The 26,627-nt window shown below is 35.8% G+C and overlaps 2 non-coding genes and 1 pseudogene across 2 annotated transcripts; all 3 read left to right on the top strand.

The window, feature by feature from the left end:
* LOC126795667 (receptor-like protein 52) overlaps positions 1-26,627 on the top strand; it is a 54,019-nt pseudogene that overhangs the window by 12,482 nt on the left and 14,910 nt on the right.
* Positions 22,801-22,894, top strand: LOC126796519 (small nucleolar RNA snoR69Y). Its single transcript, XR_007672364.1, has one exon. It is a non-coding gene; the product is annotated as a small nucleolar RNA snoR69Y (small nucleolar RNA).
* Positions 22,986-23,076, top strand: LOC126796573 (small nucleolar RNA snoR69Y). The gene has a single exon (XR_007672413.1). It is a non-coding gene; the product is annotated as a small nucleolar RNA snoR69Y (small nucleolar RNA).

Raw genomic sequence — 26,627 nt, 5'->3', positions numbered from 1 at the left:
TTAATACATGCTAGGTTTGATTTGTTTCAGGTTTAGTAAGCCTGTGGATAAGGCTAGAATTGGGCAACTACTTTCTGCAATGAAAAAAGTTGAGTCATGGAAGTCGGTAATGGACCTTCTTATGTTAGATCCATCGAAAGACAGGATAAAATCTATATACTATCAGTCAATTTGTTAGAGTTCTACTGTTTTTCATATGTATATTTTTTGTTCTTAGCGAATTGAATATCTACTTAACTGTCAATATTGCAGGATCAAATTGTGTTATGCCATGCAACCATCTTAAGGTTTCCATGTCATAGTGGCTGGTGGTACAATAGCTGTGGTGTCCAAAAATGTTCTCGACAGATGAGGTCAAAGATAGGAAGTGATGGTTTATCTTGCCCTGTTCATGGTGATCAAGATTCGATTCCAGTGTAAGTTCTTGAAACTGTAATGAGTAGTTTTCCTATTTACTTTTAAGATTTAAACCTGTATAATGGTTGAAACTGGACCAAACAGGTATAGTCTTCATGACCATAAAGCATAAAAATAATCAAATTACAGTGACATTATTTGGTAGGCTAGCTGAGGAGCTGTTCGGATATTCCTGCATTGATCTAATTAACAAGAGGACTTATGCATCTGAATGTGATATAATTAGCATTTTTTGTTATCTAAATGCGACCTCATTTTTTGGATGGAAACAAACAGTTGTACTGCAACCAAAACCAGTTTCCTGTAAAAACTTTTTGTATATTATGTAATGCGTAGTGACTCCTATGTTCGGCTCATTATTTTCTCCTTAGCATGAGAATATCAGTAAATTCCCCAACACAAAATCTAAGGCAGACGGCTCCTTTATTTTGGCTCTCTATCAGAGCTCCAATTAATCTAACTAAGATTGTTTATAAACTGCAGTTGAAAACATGTGATCATGTATAGCCATCCAGTTAGTACCATCCTTATATGATTTTGTATTAATTTAGCAACACAAACCCGCAGCAAAGCGCGGGTAACCTATCTAGTTATCTTTATTGGTTCTATTTCAGACCGATGTGTCACCATACTGCAGAGTTCTTTAGCTCTTAAAGCTGAAAGCAAAGCTAAGTTTGATGAATAGCAGGACTGCGTAGCAAAGCTGAAGTCATTACCAATGGTGAACTACCCACTGGGTGAGAAAACACTCTCCCAGTAAGTGCTTTTCTGTCCTTGGTTCTTTTCATACATCTAAAATTTTCTTTGATTATTATGAAATGGTCTTAATTGAGCTAAAGCCTTTTTGGGAAACTGATTTGAAAAGCGCTGATTACATGTTAAGCGTCATTTAATTTCTAAATTTGATAAAGTAGTTGTGTTAGAACTTTTACCAAGTAAGATCATGTCATTTCAGTTTTGCAGACTTGCACTTTAGCAGTACCAGCTGGGGGAGATTGATCTGATCTAAAAAGATTAAGACAATTTTTGTGGAATTGGCAAGATTTTTAGTTCTTTTACGGGATCTTCTTTTGCTAATCGGTACCCACAATGTCTTAACCACCAAGTTGAACCCTCAATAATTTCTAAAATGTTGAGCCCTCACTTCATTTAGCATAGCTTAGTCTCTTTTGTTCAAGATATGATGAATGTGAGACCGGAAAAATGAAAATGCTTAATTTTCATCTTTTGTACAACTCTTTCCCAAAACAAAATACAACACCCTCAAACCCGCGGCAAAGCGCGGGCCTAAACCCTAGTCTATAGTATATATAAAGACAACTTATGAATTGCAACCTTTCTGATCCTATGTTTACTCATTGATTATACCAAACAGATACCTTACAACTCATATACAACCTATCACTACATATAAGAAAGCTTTACAACTCATACACAACCTATAACTACACATAAGAAAGCTTTGCAACTCATACACAACCTATAACTACACATAAAAAAACTTTACTACTCATACACAACCAATACAATCAATATGACATATTTTTCTCAACAGGGAGGGATAGAGAACATAGCGGAATTTTTCTGTTCTTTGTCTATTTAATTAGGTAGAACATGACCCAGAATAAAGAGAGATAGAGAAGAGAAAAATTTGTTAGGGGTGGGCTGTGGATTCGAATTGAACATTTGGTGAACGTCTGTTACTTGATTTTGCATTCGGTGATCTTATGAACCTTCTCTTTTTCTCTCTCAATTTTCAATTGAAGTGATTTTAGTATCCCCAAGTAGTGAATCGGTCAACAAGGTAGTCAGAGAAACAAAACAAGCACAACAAACGAAGAGAAAAAACCACAAAGTAAAGAACACAAGAACACATATTTAAGGTGGTTCAGCAAATTGTATGTTGTACATTTGAAAGTCTTTTCTGGATTTTCCCTACATCATGTTAGTTACAGTTGTGCCGCTCAACTCATTCCACCGCCGTTTCCAATTGGTCGCAGATCTCTTCTCTATCTGGACCGCTTCATTCTCAACTCAATCGCCATTTGCCTCTGCCTGTTTGCTCTGGCGAGATGTCAGCACCTTCTTGAGTCCGCCACCCCGGTGGATTCTAAATTTCTAAATGGCTATTATCATCTCTCCACTGTCTTCTCTTCTTCAGCGATTGCTCGAAATTAGAATTTGGTTCCTAAGTTCTTCTCTTTGTATTACAGATCATTTCTGTAACAGCGTATTGGGTCGCATGTGTTTTTTCGATTTCCTTCATCGTCCTGAAACTTTAGGTCTTTTTGCGGAATAGCTCGCATATTGATTTCGGATTTTGGATTGATTTCACATTTGTGTCTGAGGTAACGCTTCTGCCTCTGTTTAATTGATTTTTTGTTGGGATTGATTTTACTACATCCAATGAGGAATTCGATTTTGAAATAAGTCGAACTGCGTTTATTTTGTTGTGTCGAAAAAGAATGAAACACTTTCTGGTGAGTCAGTTATATAGTTTTGATTGGGGTCGTTAGTTTTATTGTTTCGATATATATTTTGTTTTCTGTTGCTTTGGAATTCGTTCTATGGAATTGTAAGTAATTGGTTACTAATTACTCATAACCCTTTCTGGTGAGTCAATTATATTGATGACTGACTCACTGATAATCCTTCCTCCAGGTGGCTATGGATATGTGTACAAGATCCAAAGAAAGACAGAGCGGAAAGGTTTGTGATTAAATATTTGTAAGGAAACCAGTTCCCTTATATGGTATTAATCAATAAATGAGTTTCGAATTTATTGATGCAGGCGTAGGACTTCGTTGTAAATAACCAAGGTTCTTTCCGAAGTGGTGACGGTGGGAGCTTTATTTTTGGGGCATGTTGAACCTGGACATGAGGTACAGTACTTATAGAATCTCTTACTTCAAATGTACTTCAGAGACATGATATAGCATGAGTTCATTATCATCCCGAAGCTTAGATAATTCAGTGCTATTATGCATCACTATAATATTATCCTTGATGCGGTTGAATTGCTGGATTTCTCTCTATTGATTTCTAATGCTGTGATTGCTATTTCTCAGAAGGTATGGATTTATTTGGGTAAGTTTCATTCATTAAAATTTTACTTTTTTTATGTGGATTTTTATTTCTGGGTTTATGCTTTGATTTTTTTATTATTTTTTTGTCCCATCTTTGCCAATTTTAATGCAGATGGTGTTTGATTCTTATTAGGTTTATACATTTATGTATTTTGTTTTGCTTAGTTCAGGGAAACTTTGATATGCATTCTTCGTCACAGTTCATTTTCATGTCCTTTCTTCTATGTGGATGGCCTCCACTGTAGCTTATTATTGGTTGTCTTTTTTCGTCACAGGGAAGAAGATCTATATCGAGGAGAAAGTTAGGCTTTATGATTGACGTTTGTTGCTGTTCAGCCCTTGATGTTGTCTACTATCCTTAATACTTTCTTTTTCCCTCATCTGGGTAGTTATTGAAACTTTTTAATTTTTCAATTTTGTATGAAAGTCTGTTTAATCTTCGTTAAATCGTTTAGCTGTTGGTTTAGTTGTTGATTAATGTGTGATTATATTTCAGGTGCCAACACTCCTTTCCTACATATTCATGGTTTTGCGACAGACTAGATAGAGTCCACCCTTTGGTTGACCTCAACCTCTCTTTTTTTTCTTTTTGTCCCCTCTCTTTGACAGCTTCGTTCTCTACTCAATCCCCGTGTGTTTTCTCTTGAGAGTGGCAACATTTTCTAGAATCCTCTCATCCAAACACTGAAACCACCGAGTCACCGATTCTGATCGGTTGCCGCCTTACTCGACCTTAATTTTGGTGAGTGTTCCTCAGTTGGTCTCTCATCAGAAGTTCATCTAAATTTTTTTTCTTTTTTATGGGATACATCTATGACCACTTTGACTCTTTTGGCTTCTAAATTTGCCTTTGATATTTTTTTTTTCAATAGTGTTGGAGTCGATCTTGATAAAATCTGCAAAGAGGAGAATGGAAGAGTTGCGCCATTGTTGAGGGCTCCAACAGGGGTAATTTGAATGTGCTACCAACTTCTTCTTTTTCGTTCTTTGATTATAAATTATATCTTCTATGTTCCAGTGACTTCTATGAATTTTTCATATTCAAATTCTGTTTCTAATTTCACTGTAAATGAATCTTAATCCTTGATTGTTTTGGCCTTTGGATTGTAATTGAATAGATTTTATTGGTGGTTTGTTTTATTATATCTCTTTGTGTACTCCATTCTTAGGAAATAGTAAATGGAAAGGGTACTATGTTATTAGTGTGTTTCTTCGTGAGTTGTTCTATGTTTGGGGGAACGTCTGGAGCGCACCAGGTTTAGCCATACACCAGCTTTTTCTGAAAATGATGACGTCATATTCCATCTAAATGAGTCATATATCTGTTAAGTCAACCGTTTGAGATAGGTTAAAAAAACTAACAGCGAAACCAGTCTTATGCGTGAAAGGGAAGAAGAAAAATCAGAGAAAGAAACTGAGGTGCTGAAGCTGAAGAAGAACGAGAAGAAGTAGTAGCACAGGAGGAGGAAGATGATTGGTCATCGGAGACGCACTGGGCTAATTGGATTCGAAAGAGGCCTTCACTCTCGCCCTAACTCCTCAAGTCTTCAGCCTTTCTCTAATCGCAACGGGTCTTCACATCGCCCTACCCTGCTGGATTGGGTTTTCTTTTGAGTGGTCTCTATATTTCTGGTGGAATCAATCTCCTTACAGTTTTGGATTGTGGTAAGCCATTGTGGGTTCGTCTTCCTTTTATGTAATTATGTATTTGTCAAGCAATTCCTTTTATTGAAGCAATGGCTTTTACATGATCAAGCGTAGAAGTGTGACTCAATCTTATTACTTGCAGATCTTTATCTTCAACTGTGTTAGGAACATTTGTGGCGCAGCAGACTTCAGAAGGAGGGGCTTTGATAGTTCAAACCTTCGGACCGAGTAGTTCATATTTTTACGCACTATATTAAAATTTCATCTAATTTGTTACGCACTATATTAAAATTTCATCTAATTTGGAACTCATACATTATCAGACATTGTCTAACCATTTAGGTAACTTGATATAATATTAAGTTTTTTTTTAGGGAATTATATAATCACACCTTTGTATAGGAAAGAGCCAAGCACTATGTGCCACAAGTACCGCTCAATGTATGGATTGATGATACTGTGAGAATTTGTAGGCTGCGAAGGTTTCATGGACGTATGAAAGATTGTGAATATGTAATGCATGTATATTACCGTTATAACAAATAAAGTATTTGGGCATAGTGTGACACATTCTTCACATATATAGTACTCTCTCTTTTTTTTTCGAGGAGATGATTTTAAAAGTTTGGTTCTCTGGTGCCAAGTATCTCAAAATAGTTCTAAGAATTTTTATTTTGATTTATGAGAAGTCTCCTTTATTGCAGATGTCAAAAAGGGTAATTGGGTGTAGGGGAGTGTTGAGAAATAAATCTGTCATACTGATTGTTATAGGTTGTGTATGAGTTGTAAAGTTCTCATATGTGTAGTAATAGGTTGTGTATCAGTTGTAAAGTTCTCTTACAGTAATAGGTTGTGTATGAGTTGTAAAGCTTTTTTATGTGTATTACTAATGTAAACAAATCCTGACTTGTAGGATCTGAACGTTCCCACTCATGTATAAAGCTCATAGTACAATATCAATGAAGTACACTTCAGCCAATTCTCTTCTTCTCTTTTACATAGTATCAGAGCAAGTTTGATCCAGACTTGTTTCTTTCCTCGCTGCATTTTAATTTCTCGTGCAGCCTCTCTTATCATTCGTCATAGCTGGTGATGATGATGTTCTTTCACCCGGCAAATCAGTTCCCCCAATACCACAAAACCATCTAAGATTTTGTCTCGGATATAATGGCAGTCCATCTCAATGTGTCTTGTTCGATCATGAAAAACAGGATTGACTACAATGTGGAGTGCAGCCTTGTTGTCACTGAATAACAAAGCTGGCTCATGAAGCAACATGCCCAAATCCTTAAGTAAGCAACATAACCAAGTTAACTCACATCATGTGCCTGTCGTAGCTCGATATTCAGCCACTCTTGAAGATAAAGACACTGTCTTTTGGCGCTTAGACTTCCAAGAAAGACAAAGTATCCGGTTGTAGATCTTCTTGTGACCGGACATCCTGCCCAATCGAAGTCACAATAGGCTCTCAACCTTAAATCACTGATGGAAGAAAAGAATAAACCTTTTTCTGGAGTACCTTTCAAGTAACGTACGACCCTTAATGGTGCTTCCGAATGCGTCTTCCTAGGTTGATTCATGAATCTCCGAAGGACATGGATGGCATAGGTAATATCAGGACGGGATACATTGAGATATATGAGCCGGACAATCAACCTCCTGTATTTCTCAGGGTCTTTGAGCAGATCACTATGCTATGACAATTTCAAGCATTTTTCCATGGGAGTATATGTCGGAGCAGCCCCTAATAATATTGCATCTTCAATAATCTCCAAGGCATATTTACGTTGATTGATAAAGATACCACGTTTCGAAGTTGAAACCTCGATACCCAGAAAATGCTTTAAGTCTCCAAGATCCTTGAGATGACTATGCATGAAAGTCTTAAGTGCATCAATTGTCTCTAAGTCATTTACAGTAATGAATATATCATCAACGTAAATAAATAAAAAAGTAAATAAATTTCCTTTCTTCTTAGTGAACAATGAATAATCAGCTTTAGATTGAACATACCCGGCTCACTTTACTGCATCAGAAAATTTCTCAAACCACTGCCTTGAAGCCTGTTTCAAACTATACAGAGACTTGTGCAATCGACATACAAGATTCTCATCCCCATGTCGCCGAAGACCTGGTGGAGGAGACATATATATTTACTCTGATAAATCACCATGAAGGAAAGCATTATTCACATCCAATTGGTGTAATTTCCAACGACGAGAAGCTGCTAAAGCTAAGAGACAACGAACAATAGTAATTTTAGCAGTAGGGGAAAACGTCTCCTGATAATCCACACCTTCTATCTGAGTGAAATCCTCGGCAACCAACTGGGCTTTATAACATTCAACATAGTCATCTGCTTTGTGCTTGATCTTATATACCCAACGACAACCAATGGGAATTTTGCCAGCTGGAAGTGTGGTAAGAGTCCATGTGCCATTACCCTCGAGGGCTTGCAATTCAGAAAACATGGCTTGCTGCCATTCCGGATGAACAACTGCCTCAGAATAGATGCGTGGCTCAATGACATGATTGATCTAAGCCAAGAAAGCCTAATGATGGGGCACACACCGATGGTAAGAGAGATAGCTAGCCAATGGGTAACAAGTTCCTTTAGTCTGACCATGCAACAAGATGGACAACGGATCTGAGGGGAACGTAGCGAACATTGTAAGTGAGGTGGTCCGGCGGGTGCGACTGGTAGCTGGAGCGACGGAGAGGTATGGGTTCGGTGGTGTGTGGGGCGAGGACGAAGCTCACCCCTACTATAGTTTATGTGCATGTTAGGATCCAATAGGGGTTTAGGAAATGTGAAAGAGTACACATTCCAGGAGAAAACAAGTCTTCTAGGTGAATGGATCTTTACATTCCTATGGTGGTGAAAATATAGAGAAATCAATTTTAGGATTTTCTGAATTAGTGAGTATGTAATTCAATAGAGTTTTGGCTAGTATGTGCGCAAGGTTGATGATGATTTCTGATGTAGATTCGTGCCTCTATATATAGGAGAAACAAGACCCCAACTTTCCCTCACAGCCCTTGGATCAAAAGCATCAATGGCTAAAATAATTCTGCCGAGCCCACTGGAACTCCGAGCCCTATAGGAATAAGATATTGATGCGATATAAGCACTGCCTAGACACTTATTCTAACAAAATAAACTAAAACATACGAAATAGAGAGTAACAAAGAGTAAGAATAGGGCATAAACACATTAAGAACGTCACACTTTGTGCTCCTATAAGGGATTGTAAACGCAAACCCGGTAAGTTTTACAGCTTGTATGAGTAAACCAAAACTTACTCAACAAATAAACAACAGTTTGTATCAACATATCCTGTAACAATGTCAATATGTAATGCATCAACGTCTCAATCAAAGTTAAGTTCTCAACTTAACATCATCATCTTAACGACAACAGCCACAACATCAACAATCACAACTACAATCACGTAGACCCACTCACCCAACACAATCACTCGGATTACTGCGATCAACCTATTTCCTCCCTTATTGAAAATGTCAAATGACTAAACTCACTCGACACAATGTTTGGGATTACTACGACCGACTTATCGCCTCCCTTAAACCAACTCAATCAACACAAATTATGGGATTACTACTGATAAGAGCACTTTGTGCGACGTTCTTAACATATTTTTACCTCTATTTGTACTTTACTAGCCCTTATTATTGTAGTATTGAGTCATTGAGTCAAGTTAAGAGTCTAGGGTGGTGTTAGTTGCATTTTGGTGCTAAAACGGGTGTAAAACGCAGAAATTGTCGAGAGTATTATAGAGTAGTATTCCTTGTCGAACTAGGAAACCTAGTTGGGTTAGGATTTTTATTATTCGACATTTCTGAAACAGTTGTGATATATATTTATTGTTTTCTTTCCTTATTTTCAGAATTAAAATGTGAGAAAATGACTTGGAAATTATGGAAAGAAAGAGGAGAAGAAGGAAACAAAATGAGAAAAAGGAAGGAGAGAACAAAGAGATAATTCTGAAGAATGCATGTGGCCTAGAAGAATGGACAATGCATGTGACCAACAAAGATGATCATCATTCAATCGAGAAGGAAAGAAAAGAAACAATGCCATCATCTTGCCTCTTCCACCACCGAATTCATCTTCCTCCATCCTTCAAGGTTTCTAATGTGTGATTCATCCATAGCTTGTAACTTTTCTTTTAGTTTTCTGCAAATTTCGAATTCATTGTATGAATCATTGGATGTTATTTTCGGTTTCATATATGAAGAACATAAATTCAGACTTCTTTGGTTTTATGTTTTGATTGTATGAACTCATGAAATATGTATGTATGCCGTGTGTAGCATCTATGGGCAGTAGGTTTTCGATTTCTTTTTAAGTTTTATTTCAATTTATTCCTTGAATTCGTACATCTAAATCAATGCTTGAGGAAGCCAAGGCCATGGTTCTCCTAGGGTTGCGATTTAATTCACCAAAGTGTTCTTTGATTGAATATGTGCTTCGTGTTTCAATTCTTGATACTTGTTTAGGGTTGTGATAGTTCTAGGAATTTGCATGTTTAATCAAGATGAGTGACGCCATGCTTGTGTAAAATGTTTCCAATTCGACTTATTGTGCTTATGTGCTACTTTGTTGTTTAACTAGTACGCTTCGTTATGTTGAACTCTTTTTAGCATATGTTTAGGATTGAACGCTTCATTGATTCTAAATAATTAAGAAGTCTTAACAATTAGATGAACCGCTTCAGAGTCTAATTAGAATTTGAATTGAAATGGACTTAGAAAGAATCGAAATAATTCGCTGCATATATGTTGTTCTATGCGTGTCATACATGTTTCTTGAGTAGAATTCGTGTTTTGTTTATGTGATGAGTGGTAGATCAATTGTATATAAGTAATTTAGGATTTATTTTAAGTAGTAGTTTTAGAATCCAAATCAAATCCCCCAATAACATGATAAGTTTTGAGGCCCTTTTAATTCCCCGGACTGAACTATCCCTGCTTATTCTATACTAACGATGCTGTTTTTCAGGGTATTTTATAACGTTCTAACAAAACGTTCTATCAACTGCGACCAACTCATCGCCTCCCTTACTACAATAACCACAACCACACAACACAACCCAACACGCCACAACTCAACACCCACACACACAGCAACAACAAACCCACTAACACAAGACGAAAATGAAAGAAAACAATTAGTGAATCATGCATGAAAGCATAATTTAGAATATCATTTAAACAAATAAATATACAAAGTATAATCCATGCATAAGTTTTAATTCATGAGATTACACCTAAAAAGAAGCACATAATATTGATTAGTGATTCCTACATAAAACACACATAAGACAAACACAGATGAATAATTAGTGATTCTTGCATAATAATGTAGTTCGTGAAATCACTAAACATACAATAAGATTTAAGAAATAACGAACAATACCACAACCACGACCAAAAGTATCGACACAATGATACTCTATATTTAACATAGTCTCTAAACATTAACCTTTTCAAAACTATTTTAATACAATCTCATTTACTTACCTATGAACCGTAGTCAATCAAGTCCATATATTTTAAAACAAAACATATTTAAAAAACTTATTTTATTTGTTAATGGTTCAAGGAATATATTAACACCAACAACGAAACACTACAAACACAACATCACAACATGCCACAAAGGCCACATCACAAATCACACAACTACAAGGAAATCCCATCCGTCACATATAAACCAACAAAATTGTATCGACACAACGATACTCTATATTTAACATAGTCTCTAAACATTAACCTTTTCAAAACTATTTTAATACAATCTCATTTACTTACCTATGAACCGTAGTCAATCAAGTCCATATATTTTAAAACAAAACATATTTAAAAAACTGATTTTATTTGTTAATGGTTCAAGGAATATATTAACACCAACAACGAAACACTACAAACACAACATCACAACATGCCACAAAGGCCACATCACAAATCACACAACTACAAGGAAATCCCATCCGTCACATATAAACCAACAAAATTGTACAACGACATAAATATATTCCGACAATAATTAAAGGACATTATATACTCGAATATAAATATATGCATATCCATTAGCATTTAGATATATATATATCCCCAATATATACACAATCTCAATATAAGGTAAAATATATTAAACTTAGATAATAAAGCGCAAGTAACTTTGTCACCATCAAAGCTGGCTTGAAAAAGGTGAGGTTTACTCATCTCAACCTCCGCTTTTGCAACTTCATGTGAGACTTACTCACTTGCTTCCACACACACCTAAGAGACAAGAAAATTCACTTAATAAAAAGAACTCCGAATATAAATAAAACAACTCAAAACTCACCAAAAATATCAAAGGGCTGGTTGCCCTCTTCCCACCTCTCTAACAATCTCAAATAATCCCCTTCACCACAAAAACGTGTCTAGGAACGTAGCTTTGAAGGGAACTCAACACTCATCATGTTATATGGGGGTTTTAAGTATAGTTGTTTAATTACTTAAATAAATCCTAAACTATTATTTACATGATCGACTTCCCTTAACTAACTCTCACACAAAACACTCCTAACACATAACAATCTCATGCTTGGACTCAGAAACATGTTAAGCACAATAAATTACATGTTTTAGTTCCGATCTTAATTAGCGCCACAGTGGTCATCTAATCGTTATAGACTTCTTATATGTTTAAAACTAACTCAGTGTTGAATCCCAAACTTTATGCTAATTCATTTAAAGACACTCAGTTTAGAAATTAAACAAAGAAACATATAAGCACAAAAGTCTTTATTGGAGATATGTTAACACAACAGCGTCACTCACCATGAGATACATGCAAATTTCCAGATTATATATACCTCAAAGTACCAATACAAACTGAATCTACTTAGTGCATGATTCGATTCATATTGATAAGGCTAATGAATCGATACTCAAATAAAAATCTTGGCCAGGATTGCATTCAAGTACCAAATTCGTTTGGACAAATCTAGAAATTAACTAAAAACATATAAAGAACTATAAAGAACACATCAATTGAAATCCAAACAATGAAATCGTCACATAATTAGGCAGCAAATTGCCTTTAATATTCGAATAAGATCTGAAAATTTACTAACAACATACAATACCAAAGTCTAAACATAAACACGAATTAACATCCTTCATAGACAAAGGGTTGTGAAACTACAAAATCAAATGATGCCATAATGAAAGGTTGCGAGAATCACACTTTGGAGTGGCTTTTGGATGGTTCGGCTGCAAAGAGGACTCAAGGCCGTGAAAGTGGTGGTAGAGAGGTGGTGATGGAGAGTGGAACCGCTGCAGATTAGGTAGGTGAATATGGAGAGAATTTGGCAGAGTTTCGGCTTGTGTTTGCAAAGGAGAAGTGATCCTTTTCTGTGGTGAATGTCGTGCTATATATAGAGAAACAAGGGATGAGAGAGCTGCTCAGTTTTGGGCTGGATCATCCATGATGCATGGCTGAGATCGTGTTTTGATTAGATCACACGGCTCCCCTATTTTCTCTTATTGCTTAGCCTTTATCTCCTTCTTTTCCTCTCATATACACGACTGTTCTCTCATTATCTCCTTGGCTAATCACTCAAATGGATCACGGCATCTTCTCCTTCTTTATCTCTATAGTCTTTCACGTCATGGTCTCTTCTTCTCTCTTCTCTTTGCATGGCTGCTCACCCCTTTTATCTCTTCAAAATATAGATAATCCTCTCCCTTAATTTTTACATAGGTAGCACGACATGGGACTCTATTTAATTCTCTTGAATTATCTCTTGAATCCAATCTGAAAATAAGAAAAGAAAATAATAAGTAAGAGATAATTCATTTGATAAACTTGTCCTAATGTAGACAATTATTGTCTTAAAAAGACACACATGTAATAGATGAGCTCAACTAGATTAGGAAATTTCCATTTCACAACAGGAAACTTACTAGAACAAGTAAGTTACTAGAACAAGAAACTTCATATAGGAAAGTTTCGGAATAAGTGTTTGGGTTCAAGTAGAACTTTCCCAAATGGTACGTTTCCTAGTCTAAAAAGGATTCCTAATGCAAGTAGGATTCTCAATATATCGCCAATGCTACAGAAACGTCGAAAGATGAAGACTCCTAATCCAACGAAGTACAAATCGTCCTAAGGCTGCTCGGGAATTGGTTTATGTCATGCCCCCAATTTGAGACCACTATTATATGCAAATATGGTTCCCAAATTAGAGGTGTGATCTTAAAACCAATAAAATTTCCTCAATAAAAATGATAGAAATATTAGTCTGATTAATACTTTTATTAGGAAACAAAATCAGAGTTATTTTACAATACAACAGATAGAGAAATACTGAAATTTAGCAAAGGTACATGAGTTTCGCATTTATAAAGTAAATGTGCAAATAAAGAAAATGTACTTTAAATTAAAAGTAATTAGATAATATTAGTTAGTAGTCAAATGATTAGTAATCATTTCTCCCATAATAAGGAAAGTATTTGTCCAAAGTAGCAATTGTCATTCAAATAATAGTGTCAAAGTCCGTCAACTTTCCGTATCGATAACTCAATCAATAAACGTCGAAATTAGGCAAGTGAGGAGTCTATGTTCAAATACTTTTCGTAAGGAATCCAATAGGATAAGTCATACACTCCAGTTCAAAGTTATTGAGTCCAAAATGTTCAAACACAGTAGTAGTGCAGAAACCGATCATCAAGTTTCATCTTAGATGTCTACATATTCTACTTGTAACAAATATTTTATCATTTCTTCTTAAACTTTCCAGATTAAAAATAGAGGTCTCATACTTTAATTTGATATAAAGTTTGTGGAAAATGGTTAAGAAATAAGTGAGATATGAGTTTTTAAAGTTGTGAGTGCTACAAAAGATTTTCAGTGAGTTTATTAACTCTAACTTTGATTAGCCATAACTTCTCAAATAGTAAATACTAAATTTCGGGGAATTACAGTTTATGATGTTTCTTCTGTTCATGTCGTGCTCTTTATATAGAGAGCATATTAGACCCGTATGCCGTGCCAATGAGGAGATGAATCCAATATGGAAGCTAAAATCTTCTTTGATATAGTTTCGGATTCTTGAACTCCAAATCCAACTTGATGTAGGAAACCAAATATGAATGGGAGACACCTTTGGGCTGCACGGTCATCAAGCTTCTTCTAGTTCAACTTGGAATGTGTCACACAACCTCTCTTCTCTTGGTTCATGTAGGATTTGTCTTTCTTGAAAAGAATAAGAAAGTTAGAAAATAGGAAAGAATGAAAATATGAAAGTAGAGTCCTAGTCAATTAAAGAAACCTATCTCAACAATGATTTCTAGCACTTAACACGATTTCATCATTAAATCACTCATATTCAATATAAACACTACCTAAACACTTATTCATATAAAAGGAACTAAAACATACGAAATAGAGAGTAAGAAAGAGTAAGAATAAGGCATAATCATATTAAGAATGTCCCACTTTATGCTCCTATCAACTGCCTTACACTTAGACTTTGCTAGTCCACTCGCAAAACACTAAAACGAATATCAAAATACAAAAACGAAATCAATGCAACACGAAACACATTCTATTGCCTTAAACATTTGTCTCATAAATCATCAAACTCATAGCATCAAGAATAACACTCAATTGAAACAACAAGTAGAATTCTATGGATAATTAACATGTAGATCTTGCATAACAAGTAAGACATGGCAGAACAATTGGTGATGTTAAGCTCAACATGTTTCAAACAAGTTCAAATTCATTCTCACAAGGGTATGCACTCTAATTTTCTCTCAAGATCATGCTTAAAAGCTTATCACACACATAGATATAAAGAAATCGTTAAAATATAGTGAAAACCTCATGAAAGATACCAATCACATGCACAAATGAACCAAAACTATATTTTGGTTGCAAACCTACGGAGGTTCCAATTTATAATCGTGCTTCAGTTGCAACAAGGGCGTCTATTGCTGAGAAGGTGTCAAATCATTTGTTGGGGCATGGGTCTTCAGGGATCCCCGTTCTTAATGCATCTCTAGAGTAGGAGAAAGTAGTTTTGGAGGAAGGGATGAGTATGGTTGTGGAGCCAGAGAAGTGCATGGTTCTGTTGGAGGAGCATAACTCTAGGGTCTCACTGGTGTTTCTGGAAGCCGTGGGGCCTATAATGTTTAACTCGATGGTTCCAGTGCCCCTGTTGGTGAACTACATCAAGCACCTTGCTACCACAGAGTTACTTCGGCCACGGAAGAGGTATATACAATCTAATGTAGTTTATGTTGAGGAGGATATGTCGATTGTGGTGAACATAAGAATGGGAAGCTTTGGGTATCTCCTAAAGAAAAACGTAAGCCAAGTCGTCCGAAAGGAAGTACAAATCGTCCTAAGGCTGCTCGAGAATTGGTTTATGTCATGCCCCCAATTCGAGACCACTTTTATATCGAAATATGGTTCCCGAATTAGAGGTGTGATATTAATACCAATAAAATTTCCTCAATAAAAATGATAGAAATATATGTCTGAATAATACTTTTACAATACAACGGATTTAGAAATACTGAAATTTAGCGAAGATACATGTGTCTCGCATTTATTGTCTTGAAATAATAATTGAAGAAAAACCATTAGTTGATTTAGTAGATTCATCTCATTCTCGAACCATCTACTCATTACCTAAAAATAAGATTGTGTAGCATCATGAGTAACACAGACCCAATAAGTACATAATATATTCTTATAATAATTTGGCTAATGAGAAATTCAAATACGAACAACCAAGTAAAATGTACCAAGAACCAGGTGTATTTGGTCACAAAAATTCTTACTTATGCATATAGATACACATATCAGCATCAATATATTCAATCAATTGTCTGAATTTTCAAGAAAATTGGTAATTAATCACAAAGTCACATGTCATTGTTCACGTTTACCCAAAACACGGATAAGCCTCAGAATACCGAGGTTAACACCAAAGTATGTATACTAAAAGTCAATTCTCTTATGAGTATAATAGTGCACTATCTGTAGAGACTAGAGCCCAAAGCTAACTCACAAAGCACAAAACAATTTTACCAGTAATTCACTTAAGCACGGGGTAGTACTAACCACCTGGTTTCACACATCTAACTCAATAACGTCAATAGAATATCACTAAAATGAATATCAAAATACAAAAACGAAATCAATGCAACATGAAACACATTCTATTGCCTTAAACATTTGTCTCATAAATCATCAAACTCATAGCATCAAGAATAACACTCAATTGAAACAACAAGTAGAATTCTATGGATAATTAACATGTAGATCTTGCATAACAAGTAAGACATGGCAGAACAATTGGTGATGTTAAGCTCAACATGTTTCAAACAAGTTCAAATTCATTCTCACAAGGGTATGCACTCAAATTTTCTCTCAAGATCATGCTTAAAAGCTTATCACACACATAGATATAAAGAAATCGTTAAAATATAGGGAAAACCTCATGAAAGATACCAATCACATGCACAAATGAACCAAAACTATATTTTGGTTGCAAACCTACAGAGGTTCCAATTTATAATCGTGCTTCAGTTGCAACAAGGGCGTCTATTGTTGAGACGGTGTCAAATCATTTGTTGGGGCATGGGTCTTCAGGGATCCCAGTTCTTGATGCATCTCTAGAGCAGGAGAAAGTAGTTTTAGAGGAAAGGATGAGTATGGTTGTGGAGCCAGAGAAGTGTATGGTTATGTTGGAGGAGCATAACTCTAGGGACTCACTGGTGTTTCTGGAAGCCGTGAGGCCTACAATGTTTAACTCGATGGTTCCAGTGCCCCTGTTGGTGAACTACCTCAAGCACCTTGCTACCACAGAGTTACGTCGGCCACGAAAGAGGTATCTACAATCTAATGTAATTTATGTTGAGGAGGATATGTCGATTGTGGAGCAACATAAGAATGGGAAGTTTTGGGTATCTCCTAAAGCAAAACGTAAGCCAAGTCGTCCGAAAGGAAATACAAATCGTCCTAAGGCTGCTCGGAAATTGGTTTATGTCATGCCCCCAATCAATGTTCTAAAACTCGGTCAACTCGGCCGAGTACTCGGAGAGGACTCGGTACTCAGTTGGTTACTGAGGCAATTTTGACCTACTTAGTGCCTCTACTCGGCGGGAAGAAAATCGGCCAAGTACACGGTCCAACTCGGCCAACTCGGGTCTAAATCGGTCAACTCAGTCAGGAAAAAAGAAAAGAAAAAAAGAAGCAAACAACGTCGTTTGCCTTCAACCCTGGTTCATTTACTCGTCTGTCTTCACTGAGTTCGCTCTCATCTCTCTCGCAGCCTCTCAGTCGCTCTCTCACTCTATCACTCCCTGTTATAAATAGTGTGATGGAACACAAAAATTCAATTCTCACCTACCATTCTCAATAATTAATATTGAGTGATGACCTATCTAGTTAGTGTGTTTGTGGACAAAGAAAAAATATAGTGTCATGGGGTAAAACATAAAAATAAATCAGCTAGATACAAAACATATTGGCATAAGGATTATATATATATGTAGATATAACAAACACATTTATATGTGTTATTCTAAAAAATAAAGGAATTTAGCATATTCATTTCATAAGGTTTTCAATATATTTGCACTATCTAACAGTAATATAATGCATAAAATATAATACTATTAGTATTAGTCTTAAACTCGATTACAAGATATCGAGTATACGCAAGAAATATGAGCTAACGTACTCGAATTGTGGTCGAATACTTACAAAAAGAAATTTTCTATCTTTGAAAGTATGAACCTTAGCATCATTGGTTTCTAAAGAAAAATATTAGAAGAAAAATTGAATTAATTATAAGTTAATATAACCTTAGTGTACTAAATGGTAAATACTAAATTTCGGGGTATTACAGTTTAAGAGGCAGAGAAAGCTGAGATCAAGGTATACAACTGAAGCTTGTTGCAAAGAAGAAGAAAACCAAGGCGGTCTCATCTATACCGATTGGGGAGAAAAAGATTGATTCTGGGACTGCGGAGGTCCTGGGTGATGGAGAGTGGGTGTTCTAGCAAAGTAGGAGCTTACTCCCTTTGCAGATTAGGCATAAATTTGAATCGTGTCACAGTCTTACAATGGTGTGGTTGTGAAACATTTATCATGTCTTCTACATCAATTTGTAATATGTCAGTTGTTTGTGCTTCATGGCCATGAAAAATGTGGGTGAATCTTAGCTTTGTTAGCTAGTTTTTCTTGAGAATAGACGGTTTTTGGCTAATTGTTTAGGAATAGCTAGTTTGTTTAGTTATAAGAGATAACTCTTATTTTTAGCCCTAGGGCGTGTTATCTTAGTTTTACTTGCTGAAATACAATTTAGTTGGACCTTCGATTAAAAAATATATATATATATATAACAAGTGCTACTTTTACTTAATTATCTTGTCATTGTGAAGCATCTTTGGCTAGTCCTACTTATATACATTGCATGCGGCTCATTAATTAGTATGGTTCACGAAATTGGTAATGAAGTTTTCATTTTGCAGTTAGTTGAACATGAATGTGACCAACTCATTGAATTGAATCACGCAAAGCAAATTAAGGGTTGAAATATGGTTTCCAACAAGGGTTAAAATCACACACAAAGGATTGTTAATTTGGGCTTTGTTCTAACCAAAAAAAAACGAAAGTAGCCGTTGAAGATTGCAACGTTCAAAAACAACAAACTTTCGCTAGATACGACGCCGTTTAGTCGAGAGTACTTAAGACTCAGAGTCAGCGTTCTCTGTCTTGTTCAAATTGAAATTGAGAGAAGGCCAACAAACCCAGAGTCGGCTCTCTCTCCTCTCTTCTCGCTTCTCTCTCTTCCTCCAATCCGGTCAAGAAATCTCAGGCGCCGACTCTCAAGAGGTGAGTCCGAATTTTGATTTCATGTCTTCAATCATAATTTGGGGGGGGGGGGGGGGTTTCAAATTTCTAGGGTTTATGAGTGAAAGAAGAAGATGGGTGGGAAGAATTTGACTACTTGTCTCTCTGCCTCTTCGTAGATATTTGGTATGGGAATGATGTTGGGTTCTGATTTTGCAGGAAACGAGTAATGGATTGCACGAGGGTTTCAAGATTCAGGTTCGTCCGTTTTGATTATTGGGTTTGATTGAATTTATTTATTTTTGGTTTTCAAAGTTTCTCTCAAATTTTGGGTTTTGATTGTTGGCTCTTTTTTACTTCTTTGGCAAAATTGGTTGTGGCTTGAAAAATTTTCAGTTAGTTGTTGATTCTAGTTTGTTGGGATTTACATTTTATTGTGTTGTTGATATGTGCTGCAGATTCTCTGTGTTACTGCACTTTCAATAGAATAGGTATCTTGAATTTTCCCTTTGTCAGTTTATATATTATTCTGGAATTTGCCCATTTGTCATTTTGCATTGTAGAGGGTCTATAATTGATGCATTTTCGCTTTCTGTTACTCTTGGATTAACAAGTTCATATTCCTAGGTGTTTTTGGAGTCATACAGGTCTGAGATTGTGTGTTTGATAGCAGCAGCAAGGCACAAGTACTAGGGGTTTTTGTTCATGGTGCAGAGGACGATTTGGGTTCTAATTTGGTTCTTGTCTCTCATATTATTGTTTTTTCCATTTCTTTTCAACAGCGAGTTTGGTAGTTAAATTTATCTATAGCAAGAGGATTAAAAGCATAAGCCAGTTTAAAATATTTCAAATCAAAAATACAGTTTTCCGTTATTGTGCTTAATTTGTTCTTGATTAGATCTGCATCGTTCTGTAGCTGTTGTTAGGTACATCTTCTATTTCAGTTTGGTGGTGTTCAGTGAATTTGATAAGTTTGTGTTCATTTCTCTCTTACTTTATTTTGTATTGTTCATTGGCAGCACTTATTTCGGTGACAGGATCTGGGGTTTAATCCTGATGCTGAATCGGGTGAGCTTATTTTTGCGTTTGCCTTGTTGTTCGTTTACTGGATTAGTCTAATCTTATTCTTGGATCAGGTTTCAGGTTTATTTAAGATGGCAATTTTGAATGTGTGATCACACCACAAATAGCCTATCGACAATATAAAGTATTGGCAGGAAAGCATAGAACACAAAGAATTGATGAATCATCTTTGGTAAGCTGTGAATGCCATTTTTAGTTTAGTAGATTATGTCTTTGCTGCTCTCCTCTCTTCCAATTTTAGTTAGTTTATGTGTGCATTGTCTTTGTTTGCATCCCTTTTTCCTATGAGTAATGGAGACTTACCATAGATTTCGATAATGCAGGGATCTTGGATTCCGATAATGGAGTTTTCAGAGCATAAATGCACTCTCTTCTACCTTCACAATCCTAACCTCTACATAACCATAATGCTAAACCATCTTCCATCTTAAACAAAACAGTAAGAAAATTATGTAGATCGATTGAGATCTTGGCTATCTTCAAATTGTTTATTTTTTCTGTGACTTAATTAGTCTGAAATAAGGGTTTGCTTTTATTGGCATCTTTTGTTGTCATTTAATAAAGGGCTTTGTAATACATATTTCAGCTTCTCCACGCCATTTTATTCAAATCCGGGAAGCCAACAAAAAACAAAGTTATAATGTCTTGCAAATGTAAATTTTGCACTCCCTTTTTAATATGATATTGGTAGCTTGATTGTTTCTTATAGTAGAATATTAATGAAAAACTGAAAGCTCCAAGAATATGATATTGCTAATTTATGATATTGTTTCTTATAGTAGAATATGATATTGCTAATTTATGTATCTGTATGTTTGTTGAAGATGTCATGATTTTGCAAGGTGCTTTACTATGCATCACATCTTGGTCCTTTAATTTGGGACTGGTAGTTTGATTACTTTTCAGGTGCTTAATATAGGTCTTTGGGAAAAAACCTAATCGGGTTTATATGGGTGTAGAGGATTGTGTTGTAAGGTGATTGAGACGGGGCAAGGGAAGTTGAAGGAAAAGTAGACATATCATCTCTCAATGGGTCATCTACAGTTCTGACTTGGGCCTCCATCCGTCCTGGTATTGATGTAAACAATTTGCTTGAATACTATTCCTTTGTCATTTTTTATTTATTCTGAAATTTTCTTGTTCAATTTTGGAAACTATCGTATGGATACTATCCCATCATGTTCTTATCATTTTTATCATTTCATGTGGTGGAGAGCCATTTTCCATTACAGTGTCTAAGTTGGGAATCTCAACCCTTGTATGCTTATCATAAAACTTCCTGGTTGCTGCTCAACAGTAGAAGTTGCCCGCTTTTGAAGCTTCTCATCTTCAAAGGGTATATCTGTTTATAGTTTATGTTAACTCTTACAGTGCCTGCATTGTTTCTCGGGAGGTTGTTGACAGTGTTTTATGTTATGTCTCAGGACACTTTAGAGGAAGGATGCGCAGGGAAGGTTGTTGATTGTGATTAATCTCGGAAAATTTTCAGTTTCAAGAGCTCTCTGCTGTTTCCTGTTTGCCTAAATCACCCACAACTAGGTAGAGGTTTATATCTACTTAACTTAGTATAACGCAATGAAAACTATGCTTTACTTTTTTGATAACAGGTTTCTGGTTTCTGATTTTTCTGTCATCAGAAAACCTGTTTGCTTCTGTTGTTTTTTTCCTTCTTTTTTCTATGTTTCCTAAGGTTATTATTGTTGATTTAGGGACATTGCCTGGAAGTTGGAACAGCCCAAATTTTTTGTATGTGTTTTAGCTTTAGGGTGGTTTGAACTTTTGGGTTCTGATTTTGCACGAAATGAGTAATCAATCAAGAACTGGGCTTCAAGAATCAGGTTCGTCGGTTTCATCTTTGATTCCCTTTCGTGTTGATTATAGATAAAACACTATTGGGTTTGATTGAATCAACGAATTGATTTTCTTTTTGGTTTTCAAAGTTTCTTATTTTGGGTTTGAAAATTAGGGTATACCCTCTTCTCCTTTCTTCCCCCATCCCAGTTTTCACATTGACGATTGTTTCCTTGCTACACTTTACATGTTTCATCTCCCATTTTTATGATGCATTGGTTTCAAAGTCTTGAGCTTTTGTTGGTTTTTGATCCTGGGTTTTAATGATTTGCTTTGTTTTTGTTTTGTGTTTAAAAACAGTATCATCAGTACCAGGTAGTGGGGAGAGGTCTCCCATCTGAGAAGGATGAGCATCCCAAGATCTTCTATGGCACACCAATGAGGTCCGTGCCAAATCCAAGTTTTGGTAAGCTTTTTTTTTTTTTTTACTCCTTAAAGATTGTAACTTTGATACTTAAACATTGGAACTTTAAATCTTATAGAGAACCCAATATAAACTAAGTCATTAGTTAGACTCTGTTTATAAAGTTAAAGTGATCTAGATTTAGTTCTTTTGATTACTCGTTATGTGTTTTTGGATCTTATTTTGACCCAAGTTATATGTTTGTTTGGATGTTTTGGTTAAGTACTTCTTGAGGAAGTTGAAGAAGGTGAAGAAGAGCAATCTTGGCCATCAATGAGGTATTTATCTTGCATTTCCGGCAACATTGCTTACTCTTTTGGCCAATATGAGTCTGTTACTTAACAAATTGTGAAATAGACCTGGTAAACATGGAACATGTTTGATAATTATTAGTTTATTGCTCTTGTGTGACAATAGTAAGAGATACTAGTTGCAGTGATGATACATGTGAATCCCAACTCATTATGAGGCCTTTTGTGGTCTGGGAATTGCTTCATCCACATGTATCTGAGCCTTGATTCAGATGTGTCATAGAAGACATTGCTATAGTTTTATGTTCGAAGTATAGGGCTTGGTTGTGAGGCCACTGTATACTCATGTTTGTTCTTGTGGTTGCAATGATGATAATGTGTATCCCAGCTCCATATGAGACCTTTTGTGGTCTTGGAATAGACTTTGTTCACATATATCTGAGCCCAGCTTCTAATCGAAGCAGTAATATTCATCCATGTTTAGGTTTGCCAATGTTTGATTGTTTCTGTTTTGTTACTGCAATAAACTTTGAGCAAATGGAGGAAGAGCGCACCAAGGTAAGGATTTTCTTATATTTATATTTTCATTCATGGCTGTGTTGCAAGCAATGGTTGATAAGTAAGTACTCTGACTCTATCCACAGAGGAATTTCTTTCTTAGGTACTTTCTGTTTCTTTTTTTCGTATTAAATTTTTTAGTAATGATTTTCTTTAGTGTCAAATTAATTTCAGTTAACTGAGCAGGCGGGAGTAGTTAAGCTTTCCATAGTATATTACTGAGATATACTTGCTGCTGTAACAACTGTTGTTGGCTCAAATGGTATGCAAATCGTGTTTCCTCTGATTGTGTGTGTCTATTAAATTTCTATATATTGACAAATTACTCTCTTCAGTGACTGATTACTGCTCTTAGTTAAGACACCAGTGATTAAATAATATAGTCTATGTGTGGTTATTTTCAGTTAAGATAGCAGTGATTAAAACTTATGGTTTTTGTGAGAGGTCATATACGGTGTATTTATAATTTTGGTTTGTCATCTAGTAGGGCTGAGGTTCTTTTTCCTATTCAAACGATAAAAGTATCTATCAAGCTGAAATAGGCAGGTAGATGAAATAGGTACAGTGTGAATTTAGTCTATTGCCAGTTGTCAATCTAACATTGATAGATTTTCTCCTGGTATGTGTTGTTTTTGAGTTACGTGCTTGGAAATATAATCAGTTTTGGTAACTTGCCTGCCAGAAACTGAAAAGGGGTTTTACTTTTTTAAGAATGGGAGAATCTAAGGGAGTGAGGCTTCTCTTCTGGTATGTGTTGTTTTCTCCTAATATTTGAGTTTTGTGTTTGGCATTGTGAGATTTAGCTGGAATTGGATTTGGTTTTGTTCACGTTTGGATATGAGTTGGTTTGTTGGTGCCTTGGAGTTTTACTTTTTTTTCTACAACTGTTGTTAGAAGTGGGAGTTTGGTTTGGATTGATTTAGTTGGAAAGTGTATGTCTGTGGGTGAACTCAACTGGGTTTTGTTTAGGATCAGAATTTTATGATTGGCTAAGTTGGATTCGTATAGGTTTGTGTTCTAAATAACTCGATTCTCTTGATTTCTTCCATCTGCATTGGTATATATGATGATTGGCTTGATTTTACGGTGTGTGTTTTTGATATGATTGGTAACCCTGTGTTTTCTGTTTTCTGTTTTCTGAATACAAGCATTGAACTCTTAGTAGGTGTTTTAAAGAGGACATATAGGTTCAAATCTTGAAGATATTTATCAGGATGTTCAAGCTATCTCCTCGCAGGAGCCCGAGATCTAAAGGTTTTAAGGTGAAGCATGTTCTACAGATATGTATTTTGGCGGTTATGTACAATAAAACTGGAATGTGGAAGAGATCGGTAATGTAGGAGGAGGCAGTGGAGAAGACCCGGGAAATGAAAATGAGCAGCCAAATATTGAAGAGACAACGAATGATTATGTGGATTCAGGAGAAGGAGATAAAGCAACGGAATTGATGAGGAGAGCACTGGGAATGAAAATAAAGAGATCAAGGATGATGCAGATGGAAACACAAATAATAAAGATGTCAAAGAAAATTACGTCCGTGCTACTGACATGCAGGCACACATATTCAGTGCCGATTGCACAAAATTGGTTTGTAAGCATGGAGGTAAATTATCTTTATGAAATTTATGTCTAAAATATAGCCTCTTCTATTTTACGTATTCACTATATAATGCTTCCCCGATCATGATCTTAAAACAGTGAACGATATGTAATGTTTTTTTTTTTCTGAAACGAGGATATGTAATGTTTTGAGCATGTTGGTTGTTTGATTTTTTTTTAAATTCATTATTGCATTAATAAAGATTTGCAGGGTGGTTTATGCAGTTTCAATTTTTGGGCCTTTTCGTACTGCTGTAACTAATCTATTGGATCTCAATAGTCTATAAGATCACTTCTTTGATCTGATCCTGTTCAATTTTCTCTCGTTTATGCTACTGCAGGGTTAAATTTCCAAGTTTAAATTCAAGCGTGGTTGGTTTAGTTTTTAATGAATGATCAATGCTTTTCTTTGTTCTTGAGAATCTTGTGCATTTGTATGTAATTGTGCTCATTTTACAGGCATCTTCCAAATTCACAACAACAAGTTAACATGGCCTATCCCTCCTCAGATTGGACGATTGAAACACCTAAGAATATTGTATTGTCCTTTCTTGTACTCAAGTTTGTTTGACTATAAAGGTTTTTTTGTAAAGAATTTAACAAAAGCTAACTTTAATTTTGCATAACTATTTTTCAGGTAGCAATGGAATTACCTACACAGAAAATTGAGTATGTGATGAAAGTAGAAAGGTTGTTCCAACCTAAGGTCTTATAATTCTATCACAGGTGAGAATACTTGCTCAACTTTGCCTTCTTTGTCTATGTTATCTCTTAATACTGTAGTCAGATTTTTAAGTTACTATGCCTTTAAAGTTAGAGTTCACTTCCCTTGTAAATAACCGCTCAATGTCACTATGCCTTCGTCTTTGATGGATCTGTTTCCGTCTCGCCGTCGAAGGTAACTCTGACCAACTTCTAATCTGCTTTTTACATTATACCAAACATGTACCTTATAAAGAGATGAAGAAGAATGGAAGCCCCATGTATGTTTTCTCTCGAACAGTTTTTTAATGTGCAATTGGCCTAATGCCCATTTAAGTCTTTATCCTCAATGCACTAATTTAGTTTATCTTTTGTTTGTGATCTGGACAGTCTTATCCCCAATGCACTATTTGTCTAGTGTTTCTGTGTAAAAATTGTGTTTCTCCATGGGCTTACTGTTGGAAAATCTAATGTCAATAGCAAGTGATTATCTTTTAATAATGGACTGACAAGGTGGTTGTTGAATGTCTATCCCGATCCTTTGTGGTTTTGCATGTGAGAGACGCATTTAGTGTCACTGTATCCTTTCCTTGTATATCACTTCAGGTCTGTAATTAACTAGATTGATTAGTAGAACACATGATGACAGTTGCTTAACTGTCATGGAATATATGTTGGTGCTGGAGAAAAAGGCCGTCAAGGAAGAGAAAATGAAACACCTGGATTAATTCGAGGCTGTGGCGAGCATCCCAAGGTCCATTAGATTTTTTTTATTCTTCTTTTTTTGTGATGTAATATCTTGTTTACGATATGATAGTTTGATAGGTATTATCTGTTGAAGAGCTTACGTTGGTTCTGGTATCAGTCAGGAAAGCTGAAGAGGAGGATTCGCCCAAGTGAAGTCACAATAAATATAGGAAAAAAATGCCGAGATTCCCGAATGTCCCATTCCGGGTGAAAGGTTTGTTGTTGTTGTTCTTCTTCTTCTTCTTCTTCTTCTGGAATAATTTTGAGGTTAACTTGGTACACTCTTTTACTCCGATGGAAAGAAGTCAGGCTTGACAATACTTCTACATGGTTGGCTTTCTGGAATGATCCGATCAATCCGAAGGAGTTCAAATACTTATTTCTCACAGCTAGTA

Source organism: Argentina anserina, chromosome 5 (assembly GCF_933775445.1).
Source record: "Argentina anserina chromosome 5, drPotAnse1.1, whole genome shotgun sequence".
In the NCBI taxonomy this organism is placed as follows: Eukaryota; Viridiplantae; Streptophyta; class Magnoliopsida; order Rosales; family Rosaceae; genus Argentina; species Argentina anserina.
The sequence above is the reverse complement of the archived record's forward strand: the minus strand, read 5'-3'. Positions and strand labels throughout refer to the sequence as shown.